The sequence below is a fragment of the Vicugna pacos genome, chromosome 5 (genome assembly GCF_048564905.1).
Source record: "Vicugna pacos chromosome 5, VicPac4, whole genome shotgun sequence".
Lineage (NCBI taxonomy): Eukaryota > Metazoa > Chordata > Mammalia > Artiodactyla > Camelidae > Vicugna > Vicugna pacos.
The window spans coordinates 42,556,950-42,574,793 of record NC_132991.1 but is presented as its reverse complement, the minus strand read 5'-3'; the positions used below and the strand labels follow the sequence as shown (position 1 = coordinate 42,574,793).

The window sequence follows — 17,844 nt, the reverse complement described above, 5'->3', positions numbered from 1 at the left end:
CCAGCCTGGGTTTCTGGCCTTTGAGACAAGGCCTGTGATAGTTGGTATCTGCTGAGCAGCTGGCACATAGTCTCACATTAAGGGGTACAACATGCTGAGCAAGATACCGTTATTAGCATTCCCATTTAATGGAGGAGGACACTGACGCTCAGAATTAAAATAGCCTGCTCAGGACCACCCAGCTGGGAAGTGTCAGAGCCGGGCTTTGAACCCAGGAGCTTCGACCCAGAGCCACGTCTCTAACCTCGATTGGCATTGCTTTCTGGGTCAGCTCTTCAATACAATGTAATAGCAAGGGTCCTTTTCCAGAGAAGAGACCCAAGTCTTAGTCCACGTTGGTCAAAAATTAGTGATGTGATCTCAAGTTGCCTGCTTTTTGTGTTTCTTAAAAGGGATTAAAGACCCCTGTTTTAAAGTCTTTCATAAAGGAAGATCCTTTTAAACTAATTCCATGGGGCCATGCTTGGAAAGATCATTTATCTAAGAATTATATTTACTGAGTAACAATTAACTTTGTTTTCCATTTTTAATTAATTAAGTCAGATCAGAGTTATCAGTTTCAGCTTGTCCATTTTACGTAGTTTCCACCTTCTGTTTTTGTGTCCCATCCCCGATTATTTTTCCTTCTTAGTCTTAAGTCTATCTGTTTACTCAGTTTTGTCTCTTTCCAGAGTGCAGGTTTCTGTGTGCACCAGTAACTCATCACCTTTTTTCCTGTCTGTATCTTCAGAACTAGCACCTGGCAGGGGCTTGATGAGTTGTTGAACTAATGAATAAAAAGATTTAATATTGACAAGCCTGTTAGATGAGGCTATTGAAGTTGGTAAGCACACCATTTCAATCTGGCTTTTAAAAATAACTGAAAGAGCTCCATCTTTTCTCTTTAAAAGTAGACTCCAGGTTGGAAATGGCTGGATGGAATGACCTCTAATCTCCCATCTGCTTCTGAAATTTCTCAACCCAGTGGTCTTCCTTTGTGAAGGTGACTGGAGAGATTCAGTGGAGGCTGGACACTAGAGGTGCCTTTCCCACACTGAAGTAATTCATAGGAAGTAGGGAATGCTCTGGGGCCACCTACTGATACCCATCTGACTCCAGGCAGGGTAACCCCAAGGCAGGTGACATAGCATAACTGTGTTCATGGTGGAGAGACATCTGTGGTGGCAGAACTTCTCTAAAGGTCCCCATTGATAGCAAACCTACACCCTTCCTACTCAGTTAATGTAAATTTGAGGGAGTTGGAGAAAAGACCCCCTTCATCCTCTCTCATGTATGTACGAAAGATGCTTGGATCTATCCTTTATGAAACTAAATATCAATATTAGGGGATCTCACAAATGTTCTCAAAAGCTATGTGTACAGCATAAGGACGGGTGGGATGAAGGCAGGATGGGCAGAGGAAGAAGCTGGACTCTGGTGCAGTTGCCCTGGAGATAGGCCTCAGCCAACCCCATGGAATGCTCTGGGGCTGGGAATGGTCCTTCTGAGTCATCCCTAGTTGGGGCTGGAGCCAAGCCTTTGTTGGCCCCCAACCACCCAGCACTGATCTGTTTGGGCTGCTGTGACAGAATACCACAAGTTGAATGGCTCATAAACAATAGAAATTTATTTCTCACACTTCTGGATTGGGATGTCCAAGATCCAGGCGCTTGCTGACTCAGTGTCTGGTGAGAAGCCACTTCCTGTTTCATAGACAGACGGCCGTCTTCTCGCTGTGCCCTCACGTGGTGCAAGGGAGAAAGGAGTTCTCTGGGGCATCTTTTTTAAGAGCCCAGTCTCATTCACAAAGGCTCTACCCTCATGACTAATCACCTCCCAAAGTCCACACCTCCGAATACCATCACACTTGAGGGTTAGGTTTCCACCTGTGAACTCTGGGGGGACACACATTCAGTCTGTATCACGCTCCTGTAACCTTGGGTGAGGCAGCTGCTGGCTGAGGGCAAGGCCATCAAGGGGCCTAGTCATGAGCCCTTAGCAGCTGGGGATGGGTGCAGAGGCCCAAATAGGGATCCAGAAGGAGCACCAGGTAAGTCTCCCCCTTCCATCTGACTGTTGCCATATCCTAGCACACTTGATTTGCCAGAATGGAATGGAACCAGAATGGTTTGCCCAGCCCGGACTGTGTTGCATTCAGCAAAGGATGAATCAACCTGAAAACAAGGATGGCCTGGCCCTCCATTTGCCAGACATCCTGACAGAGCTGCCAACCCAAGAACAAGCACCCAAGGAAGGTTCCTAACCCTCTTCCCTCTGTCCTCTCCTTCTCTGTTAGTTTTATTCTCCAGCTAAGCTGTCAGAGGCAGTCTTTGAGGGGTCTGAGGTTGGTCCTTTTGGCCTGGCCCTGGAGAAGGAGGCTAGGAATGGGCAGGGAGGGGAGAAGAGGGGATTACACTTCCAGGTTGCGGAGAAGGGGTGGGGATGGGAGTCTTCTTTCTGGGTCAGAATCCTTTTGCTGACCAGATCCACATATGTGATAGCTGGACTAAATGGAAGGAGATGGCCAACAGTCTTCTGAGTACCCAGAATTTAAAACTGAGCTAGGCGGCACCAAAAGCACTATATTGCAGAATAGAGCATTTTAATCTTGTAAAGATGTAAAGGGCATTTCTCTGAGATCAAGTGTTAGCAGGGGATCTGTGTCCTGGGTTCATTTGTTTTTGTCTTTGAAGAACAACGAATCACCCGAAAGAAGTAAACAGATACTCAGTTCTATAAAGTTCAGAGGTGGTTGAGACTGCGGTCCTTGACTTAATAAGACTACTTTCTTTTCAGACCTCATGGGGACCTTGGTCCTTCAGTGTCTACTTGCTTCTTTAACTCATTGACAAGGGAGTGAGTGTGCCTGTTTCACACCAGAGCACAAAGGAAACATTTTCTTATTTTTTTGGTGTAAAATATACCAGTCCTTAAGACTCCAGATAACAGCTTTTGAGTGAACCCATTATTCTAAGTGTTTTATTTCAAGATAGAACTATGTGTATAACATGACTCACCCCTCAGACAATTACAGGTTCTCGAGGCTTCAAGGAGGCTTAAGAAAACCTCTTATTAGATCCATGGAGGCTGCGGTCATAAAGACAGCCTCTACCCCCACCCCAGTTCGCGTATGGGCTCTGGCTCCCAGCCTTCCTGTCCCCTCTCCCCTACCTCAGCTTGGGGGAAAGGTGAGTCCTCCTGAGGATCTATGAGTTAAGAAGACAAGAAGGGGAAGAAGCTGACAAAAGCATGAGAAGCCCGGGGATGTTGAACCCAGGGCTTGGACCCCATCTGTGATGGGAGCCAGATGTGGGGTGCTCTGGCTCCCAGATGACTGGGCCCAGTGGTAAAGACATGACTCGGGCATCACAGGGAGCCTGGCTCAGCGTCCTCGTTTCATCGCTTACCAGGATGTTCTTGCAGTGCATAATTTAATCTCCAGGCACTTCGTTTGTTTTTTTGTTTATTTGTACTGAATAAAATGGGGGTAATACAGTAGCAGGCTCCTAGGTTGTTATGAAAACTAAATGAGATGATGCACAGGAGTGTAAGCTCCGTGAGGACAGGGGAGTTATTTCATTTGTGCTGTAGCCCTGGTTCTCACATCCTTGTTCCTGGCGCTTAAATATTTGACAAAGCGCTTGGCACAGGACCTGCCTCATGGCCAGTGCTTCATAGCAACACAATTGCTGTTATTCCTGCAGGGAGGTTTTCTTGTGCCCTGCTGCATCCCCGTCTGACTTCTGCCAGGAGTTCTTATGCAAACTCATGGAATGGCCAGTGTGCAGTCATCTTCACACTGGATCAGGAGCTGATTTGCTGGTTTCCTTCAGCGATTCAGCAGACAGTACACCTATGCAGAAGGACCGTGGGGTGGGGGCAGGCGGTCCAAGGTTGCTGCCTGGAGCCTGCTGAGGGGTAGGCCAGCCTGGGTGGGGTGGAGCTGAGGGATTTCAAACGTCGGGAGTCCTGGAATGCTTGAGGAGAGGCTCTTAGGTGCTAGAGAAGCTGTATGGGTGCAGGTTGGCGGTGGGGGATGGCAGGAAGCCAAAGATGCAACTGCTTGGTTTGTTTTAGGAAATTTCCCAGGAGCGGGCCTGTACCCAAGAAAGCATAAAGACCTTTTCCTTTTTCTATGTTCTTCTCCCTCCTGATTGTGTGAATTTTGTTGTCGAATCACAGAACAGAGACTGGTACGGTTATTTATACAGCTGAGCCACATTTTGGGTTCATGGGCTCTTTGCTAGCTGGAGAGGGATCTGAACTACCAGCTGGCCCATTGTTGCTGTAAGAAATTCATTCTCAATTCCAAGCAGATGATTAATGGCATAGGACTCAGAATGAAACCCATTCTGTGCTCTGTCCTGGACTCCAGACAAATCGGCTTGTTTTTGGTGGAGGCTGTTGGGGAGTTCTGTTTGTATAATAATGACATCGCAGGCCCCTAGGGAGAGTGAAAGCAGACTCTGGGACTGACGGTCAGAAAATTCTTGAAGAAACTGGAGGCCAAAGACACTTCAGCTCCTTGACATACTACGATCATACTACAAAGTGCTCTAGTGGGAGAAGAACTCCACTGGAAGAGACAGCGATGGCCTGGCAGGTCTGGAGTCTGGCTGAGTCTCAAAGAACACCTTGAGAGTGGCCGTCAGTGTTCATGTTCTCTCCCAGCCAGGTTCCTAAGGGGCCCGGGGGCCTGTGCCCAGCAAAGACGCTTATAAAACAGGCAGGGAATGCCAAGGGAAGATGTGCAACACTGGGGGTGTTAAGGAAACCCAGAGAGGGAAGTCCTTTCTCAGGTATCCCATCAAAGGTATATCGTGCTGGTGGGAGGAGTCCTAATCTGGGAGAGCAGTGACCATGTCAGGGTCGGGAAGGGGATGATGACCAGACCACTCGTCAGCAGCCAAGGACTGACCTGGTCACCTGGAGGATGTGGGTGCAGGGAATGGGAAGAGGGTAGTTGGCAGGACTTTTGGTGCCTACAGCCTCCTGGCTGCCGGAAGGACCCAGAGCTCACCCACCCTGCCTGAATGTAACCTTGGCTACTATCAGAACTAGAACTACACATATAAGGAGACTTCTAGAATATACAACTTTTGAAATTTGGGGACTTACTCTAATGGATTTCAGGTTGGGGTCTACCTTCCTGATATAAGAAAGAGAGAGGGGGAATATGAGGAGCAGGCCAGATGGGTACAAATGTTGATGGACCACACATGTTACCTAAGGTAGGACTGTTTCTGGTTAGCTGCCTGCCTCCCCTGTTAGCTCCAGCAAGCCAGTTTGATAGAGTTTTATCTGAAGGGCAGCCAGATCCTTCCTTCCCACTGTCTCCTTCTCCACGCCCTGCCTGCAGTAAGATGCTAGGAACTGTTGCCAAAGGATCAGAATAGAAGAAATGGGACCCTGGGGCAGCAGAGCTTCCAGCCTGCTATCTGGACATTGCGTTTCTCTAGAACATTGCACTTCTTTTCACTGATTATAAAATGGTGGATTAGCTTCAAAAATTATGCCCGCATGCCCCAATTATCCTCAGTAAAGACGGCTGAGGGGGAAAATTGCATAAGGCTGAACGGTGTGGAAGCCTTAGAGAAGATCTCTGTGCAGGGATGGTGGCCACAGAAGCAGTGGGTGCTTTCATACCAGCAGCAAGGTCAGTTATCAGAAACGGCAGGAGAGCTGGGGCTGGGAGCTGGAGAACGTTGTTGGAAGGGTCAGGGTAGGGTGGGTGTGGGACGGCTGGAATTTTCTCTCAGCCTGCTGAGGGAGGTCCCAGAGGCTGCTTTTCTTTCATTCATGTTCCTATTGGTAATCATGTTCTGTTTGACAGTAAGGCCACCTCTTCCTGGCTTTGTACTGGCAGATAAAATATAATCTGTGCGCCCTACATCTTCTGCAGCAAAAACTTGCTCCCCAGTGATACCAAGGCAAAGAAATGTCTACAAACATTCCTTTCAAAGAGTGCCAAGAATTTTGAACATGGGTATAATTCATCTCTGAGGGACTAAAGTTTTTTTGTTTCTTTACCATTCAGCTGTTTATGTTAGGTTTGGTTTGATGGTTGATTCAGGCTTTGTTTAATTTGTTCCTTCTTCCCCCACAGGCAGGATGGACTTGCCATTGGGTTGGTCGGTCATCACCTGCTGTGTGCCTGCCCCGCTCCCCTGGGGGGCAGAAGCGGGCAGAGCCTTCCCACTCACCTTCGTGTCTCAGAAAAGTAGTGGATAATGATGCAAAGTTCTTTTTTACAATTATGCTTAGCCAGCAGATTCCCCAGACTCATTGTCACATCTTGTTATAGAGAAGTGCCTTCCTCTGAGGTGTGTGCCTCCAGGCCTATCGCCGGCAAACAAAGGAAGATGTATGGAAGCCAGAGTGATTTTTGGGACCAGAGTGACAGGATGGAGAGACTGTAAGGAAATGCTATGCACAATTAGCAGCCTGGCAAGTTTACAGACATTACTCATTAAGCCTCCCCACAGTTCCTCTGAATACACTGATGAGGGGCTTTGTACCAAAATGTTAGCTTCTTATACATCTTAGTAGTAACAGAAATAGAGACTGCAGTTGATTGACAGGACTGCATAGTGCCTATTTATCCATTCCCAAGCTTTTGTGAGTAGGGGGAGGTGAAACGTCTTTAGCACATAGTGGTCCCGGCTCCTTGTCGAGACCACCACCATTTTTCTCTCTGGTGTGAAAAGTGCTTTGGCTCCGGCACAAGGAGGTCAGTGGGAGAAACTAAGTGAAGGTCAGGCTACTTTTTCGTTCTCCTTTATTTTTTGTTAGTTATGGTTAGTGGCTGAATTTTTGTTTTCAAAGATCCAAAAGCATATAAGTAGGAGACTTGGATATTCTTATTAGCATATTCATGTCAAACCTATGTTGCCAGCATTTGGTTATTTCAAAGGCTGTTGCCAAGAGCCCAGCTTTGAAAGGCCTCAGCATGTGGGGCAGGCGCACCTGGGGCTGTCCGTGGGGCCTGCCACCCCCTTCTCCTGCTGCTCTCTGAGCCCCCTCAGGCGGAAACCGAAAGGCAGCTGTTCTGTTATTCTGGGTGATTCTAGAAGCTAGCGATAGTGGGGCTGGGAGGATGATGGTTTTCTTTCACACTGAGGGAACCTGTTTTTTGTTGTTTTGTTGTTCTCATAGCACTGAACTAGAGCATGTCGGATTTAGATGGTCTAAAAGGAAGAATTCTCCAGCAGGAAAAAGCTATTAAACAAAGAAATGAGTTCGTCTTGAAATGGTAGATTTTGATCCATTAGAAGTGATATTTCTTAGGGGTAGGAGGAGAGATTATGTACCTTCTCAGTAAGATCAAACGTCCATTCCTCGTAACTGTATTTTATTGGACAGGTCAGACTTGCCAGAGCCCAAGGTCCACAGGCCTGGCAGGGGTATGTTGGTGTTACTGGATATCAAACAGTAATAAATTAAACTGACAAAAACAACAAAAAAGATCAAACAGGAACTGCAAGGCCCTTCCTGCGAATCCCAGGGATTTTGTGAGCATCAGGCACCCCCTAGTGTCCAAGTGGCACTACTAGCCTCACTTGCTTGTTCCTGACCAAAATTGAGCACAGGCGCTTGGAGGAAGGAGGGGGGATCTCATTTAGTCTGTCTCCATTTGTTTCCCTGGGAAAGAGGTGTTGGGAGGAGGGATAGAGGTAGGGGCTGGCTCCAGGAAGTGGCTTGCCCAGTCCCTTGGAAGCCACACCACTTGGAGAAAGGGCTGACTGTGTGTATCCTTACCAAGTATCAGGAGACCAAGTCCATGCAGCAGAAAGCGGTTGGCTTTGGGAATTAAAGAGACTAGAGATCAACTCCTAACTTCTTGGACTAAGAACTTAGTCTTTTGGATGGAGCCACCTTCAAAATGGTGGCAGGAATACATGTATTTCAGAGACAACGTATGTGAAGTGCCAGCTGCCCCCTTTGCCCCATGCGCCTGTCCCTTATCCCACATTTGAAACAGCTTCCCAGGTCCAGTTCATCTGACACACAGCTACCTGGGCTGGCTTCAATGCAGATGCTATTTCTCTGTAAAAATATTAGAAAGGTGTGTGGCTTTTTAATTTTTTTCTTCTGTTTTAGTTGATTTAAACAAATAAGTCTGCCTTAAATTTGACCCTAAAATAGCTAATTTCCATCTGGGATATAGCCATTGCACTTTGATAATTATATACAGCTGAGCATTCAAACTCATGCTGCCTGCCGGCCAGTGAGGAAGCCCACTAACAGACTGCCCTGGGGGTGCTGGCATTGGACCTTGAGACAGCAACAGCTCTCATCTTGCTGATACAGTGCTCTGACTTTACTAGAAGTCATGAATAGATTTTACTAGTGATCTACTCCAATGTACTATCAGGGTTTCTTCCTGACAAATCTCAAATCTTTTTAGATTCTCATTTTCTCTTATCTTTAATTTCTTTGGGGGCAGCTTTTCTATCACAGAAGAGTTTGGATTCATTAGAAAATACTCTGCCTTCCATTTTCACTAGGGAAGGAGAAAAGAGGGATTATTGATAAATGAGGTAAATGTGGGACTATTTTACAGACTAGTTTCTCTGACTGCAGCCTTAACTACTTAAAAGAAACGGGAGTAAATGAGAACACATGAATAGGCTATTTTGAAAGCTTGCCTTGTAAGGGGGGAAGGGGCAGCAAGGGTTGGACACATTGACAAGTGTCTGATGAACCAGGATTGACTACCAGGTCCATTCTGTGTGTGTGTGTGTGTGTGTCTGTCTGTCTGTCTGTCTGTCTGTCTCTGTCTCCTTGGGCGTGACACTCAACCTCTCCCAAATCTCTAGCTTTCTCATCTGTAAAATGAGGCGTCATAATAGCAGCTACCATAACATTGTTGAGAAGACCATATCTGATAAGGCATTACAGCCTACATGTACATAAAAGTTGTTCAGTAAATGGTGTATCTACTCTTACTCATTCACTTTCTTTCTGCTTTAATTAATTTTAGATTTATCTTGTACCTTTTAGAAGCTCCCTTGTCAGTTTACAGAAGTACAGGTGGTCTTACTTAACTTCCTGCTGAAAGGCAGTTGCTATTTTAACCATCTAGGGATGAGATGCCTGGGGAGGTCTTACGCAATCCTGCGACAGAACGTTCTGCCAGCCCTCAGTATGGCTCTGAAAACAGAAGGCACTCAGGAAATGCTTGTCATCTAACTTGGAGCCAAGTGCAGTGCTAACTGCTAAGAGGTATAACAGTACTTACGCGTGCAGGCATCCTCTCATATACCCTCTCTCCAGCACATGGCTTCTGAGAGTTGCGGGGTGTCCCAAGTGGGGCCCCCTGGGTTTGCTTAGTTTGGGTTTAAGTGGAGACATTTGTAAGCAAGAGCCTTAAGTCAGGTCCCCCACATTATGTTTCTCTTGTCTCCTAAAGAAGGACAGGACCTTCCAATTATGTTACCCCCCTTTTTTATTCCAGGTGCCCTTGTCAGAGTGTTGAGGTTGAGTGTGGTGGCTCAAGTTCAAAACCCAACCACAGAGTTTCCTGCAGTTTCCTCTGCATTTCATTACACGGTGCTAGACAAGTACAAGGGGAACTGCTGCAATGTCATTACCCGGGAGAAAAGCGATGATTTCTGTAAGTCTATGATAATGCAAAAGCAATCAGACCCAAACTGCATGGAAGATTTTGTCTGAGAGCCTGTTCTTACACCAAGAGTAACATGGTGGTTATTTTTGATATCATTTTCATAGTTCAAAACTCTGTATGGGAGACCAAGTAAATCTATTTCACTGGTAAAAAATAAAACTTCTCAGGGCTGCAGCTGGGACGTTCTAAAAGTACACTCACTGAGCAAGAAGGGTCCTTCGCAGCATCTGCTGCTGGTGGCCGCCTCTGAGAGGTTGTCCAAAGTAGAAGCTGGGGTCCTAACCGCTACCTGCCAGCTCTCCGTTCTGGGGAAGTTGAGTGTCTTATCTTTCTTGTAACCACCTTGCAAGGTTGTTGAGTGAGGATGAAATGAGATTATCAGGTCTACAAAACCATGAACACAATGCTGGGCGTGTAGTAGCTGCTCAATATTTGGTCACATCATCATCATCATCATCATTACCTTACTTCTGCAACTCTTCAGGGATGGTGATGTTGGGCTCTTTGACTTCTATTTAGTCAGTCTTCCTTCCGCATAACAGAACTCGTATCTTCCTAACAGTAGACGAAGCTCATTTCTTATCTGAGCTTTATCTGACAGATCATGTTGCACAAGTCTCTCCACCTTTCAGGGCCTCTGTTTTCTTTCCTTCGAAATTAGGGGACAATCAGAGATCTGAGGGGACTTGCAACCCCGCCCCTCTGGATTCTAAAACACTCTTTTAGTAGCTGAAGGCTTTGCCAGGTCCGTTAGGCATCTCAGACTCCCTTCTTCCACAGTCATAGCCCCTCCGGGAGGACCCTCCATGGAGTGGGTGCTGAGGAAACAGCCACCAGTGCGTGTTTTGTGTGGCTGTTTTCCCCCACAGGTCTTGGTTCTTCTCCCTTTCGTTATTCTGAGCGCTCTGCTGGAGAGCCAGTCCCTTCTTATCACACTTACAAAGTCGGGAAGAACAGAAGGCAGAACGTGGCTCTTGTCCTTGTCTCTGGCCAGTGCATTCAAATAACAGGCCGAGATGGGGCTGACCTGCAGCTAAGCTCTGCCCTGAACCCGCACTAACTTGAGACGGTGCCACCAGAATGAACGATAACCAGAGCCGGCATTTATGGCGCACGGTGCTAAGCTTTGACATGCGGTCACTAATTCTTGTCTCTGTCTCAGGGAGGGGCTTTTGCTATCCTCCGTCTACAGAGGAGGAAGCTCAGGTTTAGAGAAATTAAATAATCTGCCGACAGTGAAGACAGTGCTAAGGGCAGAGCTGGGTTTTGACTCCAGCTGCTTGAGTCAAGAGCCCTTGTTCTTAACCACTTGTGAAGCACTTCTGGACAGATTTATCACAATTTTTTAAAGTTTCTTATCTGGGAAAGATGCTTAGAGCCAGAAGGTGGACTAGATGAGCTTCTAAGGATTACTTTCACTCTAAGATCCTGCCAAACCAACACCATGTTAATACCATCACTAGGTTCTGTAGTAAAATGGGTGACTTAGACAACAGAAATTATTGTTTCACATTTCTAGAGGCCAGAAGTCAGGGCTGGTTCCTCCCAAAGGCTGTGAGGAAAGGAAGGATCTGTTCCAGGCTGCTCTCTTTGGCTTTATAGATGATCATTCTCTCCCTGCTTCTCTTCACACACATACCGTCTTTCCCCTTTGTGTGTGTGTCTGTGTCCACATTTCCCTTTTTCATAAGGACACCAGCCAGATTGGATGAGGGCCCACCCTCAGACCTCGCTTTAACGTGATTACCTCTATAAAGACCCTATTTCCATGCTATGGAGAACAGTATGAATATCTCCTTAAAAGAACTGAAAAGAGCCTTACCATATGATCCAGCAATCCCACTCCTGGGCATATATCCAGAGGGAACTTGAAAAAGACACACACACCCCAGTGTTCACAGTGGCAGTATTTACAATAGCCAAGACATGGAAACAACTTAAATGTCCTTCAACAGATGACTGGATAAAGAAGTTGTGATACGTACACACACACACACACTGAAATATTAGTCAGCCATAAAAAAGAATAAAATAATGCCATTTACAGCAACATGGATGGACCTAGAGATGATCATATTGAGTGAAGTAAGTCAGACAGAGAAAGGCAAATATATGGTATCACTTATATGTGGAATCTAAAAAAAAATGATACAAATTCTGTTTTCAAACCAAAAACAGACTTATAGACATAGAAAACAAACTATGGTTACCAAAGGGGAAAAGATGTGGAGGGATAAATTAGGAGTTGGGGATTAACAGACACACATTGCTGTGCATAAAAATAGATAAACAACAAGAACCTAGTGTGCAGCACAGGGAACTGTATTCAGTTTCTTATAGTAACATAATAGAGAAGAATCTGAAAAGAATATATTGTATATATATCTGAATCACTTTGCTATAGACCTGAAACTAACATTGTAAATCAGCTACATTTCAGTAAAAAAAATTTTTAAAAACCAAAAAAACTGGAAAAAAAAAAGACCCTATCTCCAAATAAAAGAGCAATTCTGAGCTACTGTAGGTTAGGAGTCCAACTTACCTTTTTTGTGGAGGGACACAATTCAACCATAACTGCCCCCTCTGTCATTTTGAAATAATAATCAGCAGGGAAGTGGTTTACTTAACAGGAACTGTCCAAGAGGTTTAGCTCTTGGAGTCAAACAGGGCAACTTTGTTAATGCCTCATTTGCTACTTTTCGCAGATGGTCAAGCAAGCTAATCTCTAGGTACTCATCCACAAAAATAAGAAAGAAAGGAAAAAAGGTTTCAGAGTGGGGAGGGTATAGCTCAAGAGGGGTTCAATCCCCAGTACCTTCACTTAACAAGTAGTTAAATAAATAAACCTAATTACCCCCCCCAAATTTTTTAAGTGATTATGCAACATTAAAAGAAAAAAGAAAAGGAAGGTTTCAGTCAGCGTCTAGCTTTTAGAGGACCCTTGACTGTTGATGACATGGACTGGAGTGTCAGTGAATCAAACACTATTCACGAATTAGATATCCCCCAAAGACAATGTACTGTTTCCTAAAAGAGTTCATTACCTTCTCACAGAGGAGCAATTTACCTTCACAATCATTTATTCATGCATTGGTGATTCTACTTGTAACTGCTACTGTTGATAAACAGCTTTACCCTCTTAAGAACAGCTTACAATCAACACAATTATCTCCTTTCTTATTTTATCCAGGATAAGGATCATCGAGGCCCTAAATCACAGAGGAAACCAGGTTGTAGGGAATACAGACTCCAGGATGTATTTGATGAAAGAGTAACAGCACCGTGATTTAGTGACTTTATATGTCGGTTTAAGTCAGGCGCTGAAGTAAAATGATGGATTCTCAGCCACCTGTTGCCCAAGGCTGGGCCAGATTTACAAAAGAATCTGTAAACATTGTTTTAAAGTCTTCTACTCCTTTGTTCGTTAATGTTTCAGCATGTTATAGAGAAAAGTAAAGTGTGTAGAGTCTAGCACTGTGCTACCGTTGTGTAAAACCAGGACGAAAAGGTCTGTACATCGATATTTATCTACATGTCTCAGGAAGGACACATGAAAAGCTCCCATCTAGGGGGCTAGAGGTCTGGTGGGAGGAAAACCAGGCTCCCACTGCACACACCTGGCATAATTTTATGTATTTAAACCATATCCATTGTAAAAAGCAAGCATATGTTTTGGATGACTGCACACACCCACAATGAAACTAGTCAAGGACATGCAGGTTCCACCCTCCTTGGACGTGGTCTGAAGTTCACCTTAGGTTCATCCTGAAGTCTGTTAGCTCCCCTTGAGCACCCCTCCTTTCTCCTTGTCAGAGGCTAAGGCAAGCTCTCACGTCTTGAAGAAATATCATTTCAGACCTTGTGAGAAGTGGGGTGAGAGATATCAGGCTTGTTGCTTCCTCAGGCTTTAGAGACTGGAAATTCCTAGCCATCTGTGTACTGGTATGTGTCATATCTGAGGAAAGCCCCCTGCCCCAATCATGGAATCTTAGGTTTGCGAGTCTTCAAATGTCAATCAAGTCAGCAACCCCGGCCCCATGTCACTTGAAGTCCTTCTCCAGCATCTCTAGCCCAAGGGCTAGCCTTCCTGTGCTCGCCCACCACCCTTTAATCAAGCTTTTCCTTCTTATTTGGTGCTGTACTTGAACTCTGTGTAACTTTCACCCATGACCCTGGACCTATCATTCTTTGCCACCTGGAGTGAGACTTAATTCCTGTTTCATAGGAGGCTCCTTCAAGTGGGCTGGCCTGTCTCCAGCCCTCTGCTGGCTCCCTCTCCTTCCAAATCAATAACAGCAGGGTCTTCAGCTCCACCTCAGCTGATGGTTGTCAGAGAACTTTCACTTCCTGGCCACCCTCTCTAGAGCATCTGTGGCCATGTGAGAGTGGGGCTCCCAACAGTGAAGGCAGCATTTCACCGGTGCTCTGAGCAGTTGGGAGTAGACACAGCCATCATCAGCTTTATTCTATATGTTGTAAATTTCGAGTCTAAACCAAGAGCAAAGCAACTTTTACTTTTTTTCCCTTCTTGGGGCTGGGAGTTTGGGAGGGCAGTTACATCATATCATTAAATCACACATTTGGCTCACTTTGAGGTGATACTGCATGAAACGCCTCACTCATTTCCACATTGTGGCTCCAAATCCCATGCTTGCTTTTTTGGGGAACCACAGCAGAACCCCACATCTTTTCCTCTATTGTTTTGTCTTATTAGTCCATGGTTGGAACTCACAGAAACATATTAGGTGAAGATTCTAGCTTATGTTTTCCCCTGGTGGGTTAACCTGCCTCTGTGTCTTCATCTAAGTCAGTGATGAAAAGTGATCCCCTCCTGGACAGAACTCAGCTCAGATTCCATTCTACTTTGGAGGGGAAGGAGATGCCGGTTGGAGGGCGGGAGTATAAAGAAAATTTGAGTGCTTGGAAACTTTTCTGACCAGACTCCTTTATTTCTTTCATTCAGAATGAGCATTGGAATTTGTAAAGTATGGAGCTAACTGTATTTTTGCTCATGAAAGCAAGCCACATTTCTTAGAAGGGTGTTAGCTGCCAGGTGCAGAGAGTGAAGAGGAAAGCAAGAAGAGCCTGAGTACCCTTGTCCATCATTTCTCTCCATGGTTCAAGAGCATGGAGAAGAAGCCTGGGGATCCCTGGCCAGAAGGCTTGTTTTACGCTTACAGTACTCAGAATTTTAGAGTTTTTGATTTAGGGTGGCTCCAGAGTTCCAGAAAGAACTTTAAGAAAGCATTTTATTTTGGGATTTAAAGTCCATTATCTAATTTCTCACTCGTATTTTTTTCACCAAGAGGGAGTTTAGGAACTGTTAGAGTTAAAAGCATTTTGGATATTAGTCTCCTCATTTGTAAGGTGAACAATGAAAGCACCTGTTGTGTAAAAGCTGTAAAAGCTATGTGAGAAAACGCATAAACAGTCCATCTGGGTGAACCTTGGCTCATTTGAAAGCTCAATGAACACAAACTCTTATTATCATGACAGTTACAGAAACAACAGTCCTTTCTTCCCTCTCTCCTCTTCCCTGATAGATTTTAGATCAAAAATAATAAAGAACATTCTATAAACTAGAGCTAGTAAACAAGGTAATTAGAAGGTGTGGTATTGGAGGAAAAACCTGTCATACTGGGAATGTTGTTAGTGAAAACATTTCTGTGAGACATACTAGGCTATATGTCCTCTTTCAGCCAAGTTGGAATGTCCAGCCGCTTACTAGTATTATCTATGATTGCAGCGTGTTAGCATTAGGAAGCCCTGACCTTGGCCTGGCTAAGATCCACTCCCTTCTCTCGTTAGTATTTCCAGGGCTAGTGCCAGCCACAGTGACTAGGACAGTCTGCCCCATACCTCCCAGTGGTACTCCCAGCATCACTTCTCTGCACTGAAAAAAATACAGCCATAGGAAAACATAGTACTTCAAGGTACTAGTCTGCTGTCCTTCCTTTTTCTGATCTTAAAAGCTAAGGGATTCAAAGAGTTGGTCTTGAGTAAGGATGGATAATGTAAGGCCTTTATTGAGATTAGCAAAAAGTGTTTACATGTAAATTCCTGAAATGATTAACAGCAATAATCACAAATAAAATGAACAAAAAAGATGAAAAGAAAATCTAGAAATCCAGTTAAAAAACTTCAAGAACCTGAGAAGTGATGTATAAGTGCTTTTGTTATTTAACTGTAATAGAACATAGGAAATAGAACATAGGAAAACAAAACAGAGTATATTTATATATACCCAAAATTATACATCTCTTATACATAATAATTATTGCCTAGGCAAGACCTAGTATTGAAATTTAGAAAAAGACTCTGTAAGACTTGATTTCTATGTAATACATGAGTTCTGAGCATGAGTTCTGACATCAGCCTGCTTGGGTTTGAACCTTGGCCCACACTTGGGCAAATTGCCCACCTCTCTGTGCCTTCATTTCTCTGTCTCTAAAAAACATATTTAATATCCAAAATATATAAGGAACTACTTCAGCTTAATAGCAAAAAAATAACCTGATTAAAAAATGGGCAAAGGACTTGAATAGACATTTCTTCAAAGAAGATGTGCAAAGGGCCAAGAGTTACATGAAAAGATGCTCAGTATCACTAATTACTAAGCATCAAATAATGCAAAGCAAAACCACAATGAAGCATCACCTTACACCTATTAGGATGGCTATTACAAGAAAAACAAAAGACAGGTGTTGGTGAGGATATGGAAAACGTGAACCCTTGTGCACTGTTGGTGGGAATATAAAATGGTGCAGCTGCTGTGGAAAATATTATAGAGGTTCCTCAAAAAATTAAAAATAGAAAAGCTATATGATCCAGCAATCCCACTTCTGGGCATTTATCCAGAAGAATTGAAATCAGAATCACAAAGGGATATTTGCAATTCCATGTTCATTGTAGCACTATTCACAATAGCCCAAATGTGGAAACAATCTAAAAGGTCCATCATCAGCTGAATGGATAGAGGAAATATGGTCTATACTTACAAAGCAATATTATTCAGTCTTTAAAAAGGAAGGGAATCTCTCCATATGCCTCAGTATGGATGACCCTAAAAGACATTACACTAAGTGAAATAAGCCAGTCACGGAAGTACAAATACTGCATGTTACCACTTATGTGAGGTATGTGAAACAGTCAAACTCATAGGAGCAGAGTGGAGTGGTGGTGGCTAGGGACTAGGGGAGAGGGAAGTGGGGAGATGCTATTCAACTGGTATAAAAGTTCATTTATGCAAGATGATTATGTTCTAGAGATTTGTTGTACAGCATAGGGCCTACAGTTTACAATATTGTGTTGTACACTTAATTTGTTAAGAGGCTAGATCTCGTGTTAAATGTTGCTACCACATTAAAAACAAACAAAGAAAAAAAATGTCTAAGATATGGTTAGGGTTAGATGAAATCATTCATGCAATGTACAAATGCATCAAGAACCTGACGTGTACTAAGTGTTAAGTAACCATTACTATTGTTTTTCTTCTTATGCCTGTGGGAAGATAGGTTCCTTGGATTACTTGATCCATAACCAAGGTACCATCATTAATTGGGTGGCATCGTACTCAAGTTCTAGTTGCTATTTCTGGCGGTGGAGAGGGGGAACATACCCAGAGGGCTAAGTAAATATTTTACCTAGGCATAAGACTGGATGGTTTTGGCTGGGGCTCATGCTATGGATCTGTAGCAGAATTCTTTCCAGTTTTTTTAGAGGAAGTGAAAGAGAACTGTTCAGGGAAGCTGCTGGTGTCCAGTGTGACAGAATGCTATGTTGCCTTGCCTGACCTAGTTCAGGCTGGTGGGCTATTTATTTCCAGGAACTAATCAAGCAAGAGCTATGATCTAGTTCCTTCCTGGGCAGGTGCTGTGCAAAATGTGCTTGGAAACTTTGCTAAACCAGAATCTGCATAGGAGCCTGGTTATTTTAATGCATCACACAGAAGAATGGATATTACTCATATTTTGTTTTAAAAAAAATCACAGTTAAGGAAGAATATCAGTATTATGAATATCAACAGAATTGTCTTATTTTTCAACAGGCAAACATTTATGAAACTGTGGCCAGCACTATCCTTCTAAACTGTGGCGTAGATTAAGTTGTCACAAATAATTTTGAAATATTAAAAAGCTTTTCATTTTGAGAATGTTTAGCTATTTCCTCCACACAGATGGTCCTGTGATCTCTCATGTTCTTGAGAATTATTGGGATTGATAGCGTGGAGAAGAGTC

The 17,844-nt window shown here is 44.1% G+C and overlaps 1 protein-coding gene across 1 annotated transcript in view; it reads left to right on the top strand.

The window, feature by feature from the left end:
* Positions 1-17,844, top strand: part of ABCB11 (ATP binding cassette subfamily B member 11) — a 139,810-nt gene that overhangs the window by 6,788 nt on the left and 115,178 nt on the right. The gene's annotated exons all lie outside the window — the stretch shown is intronic.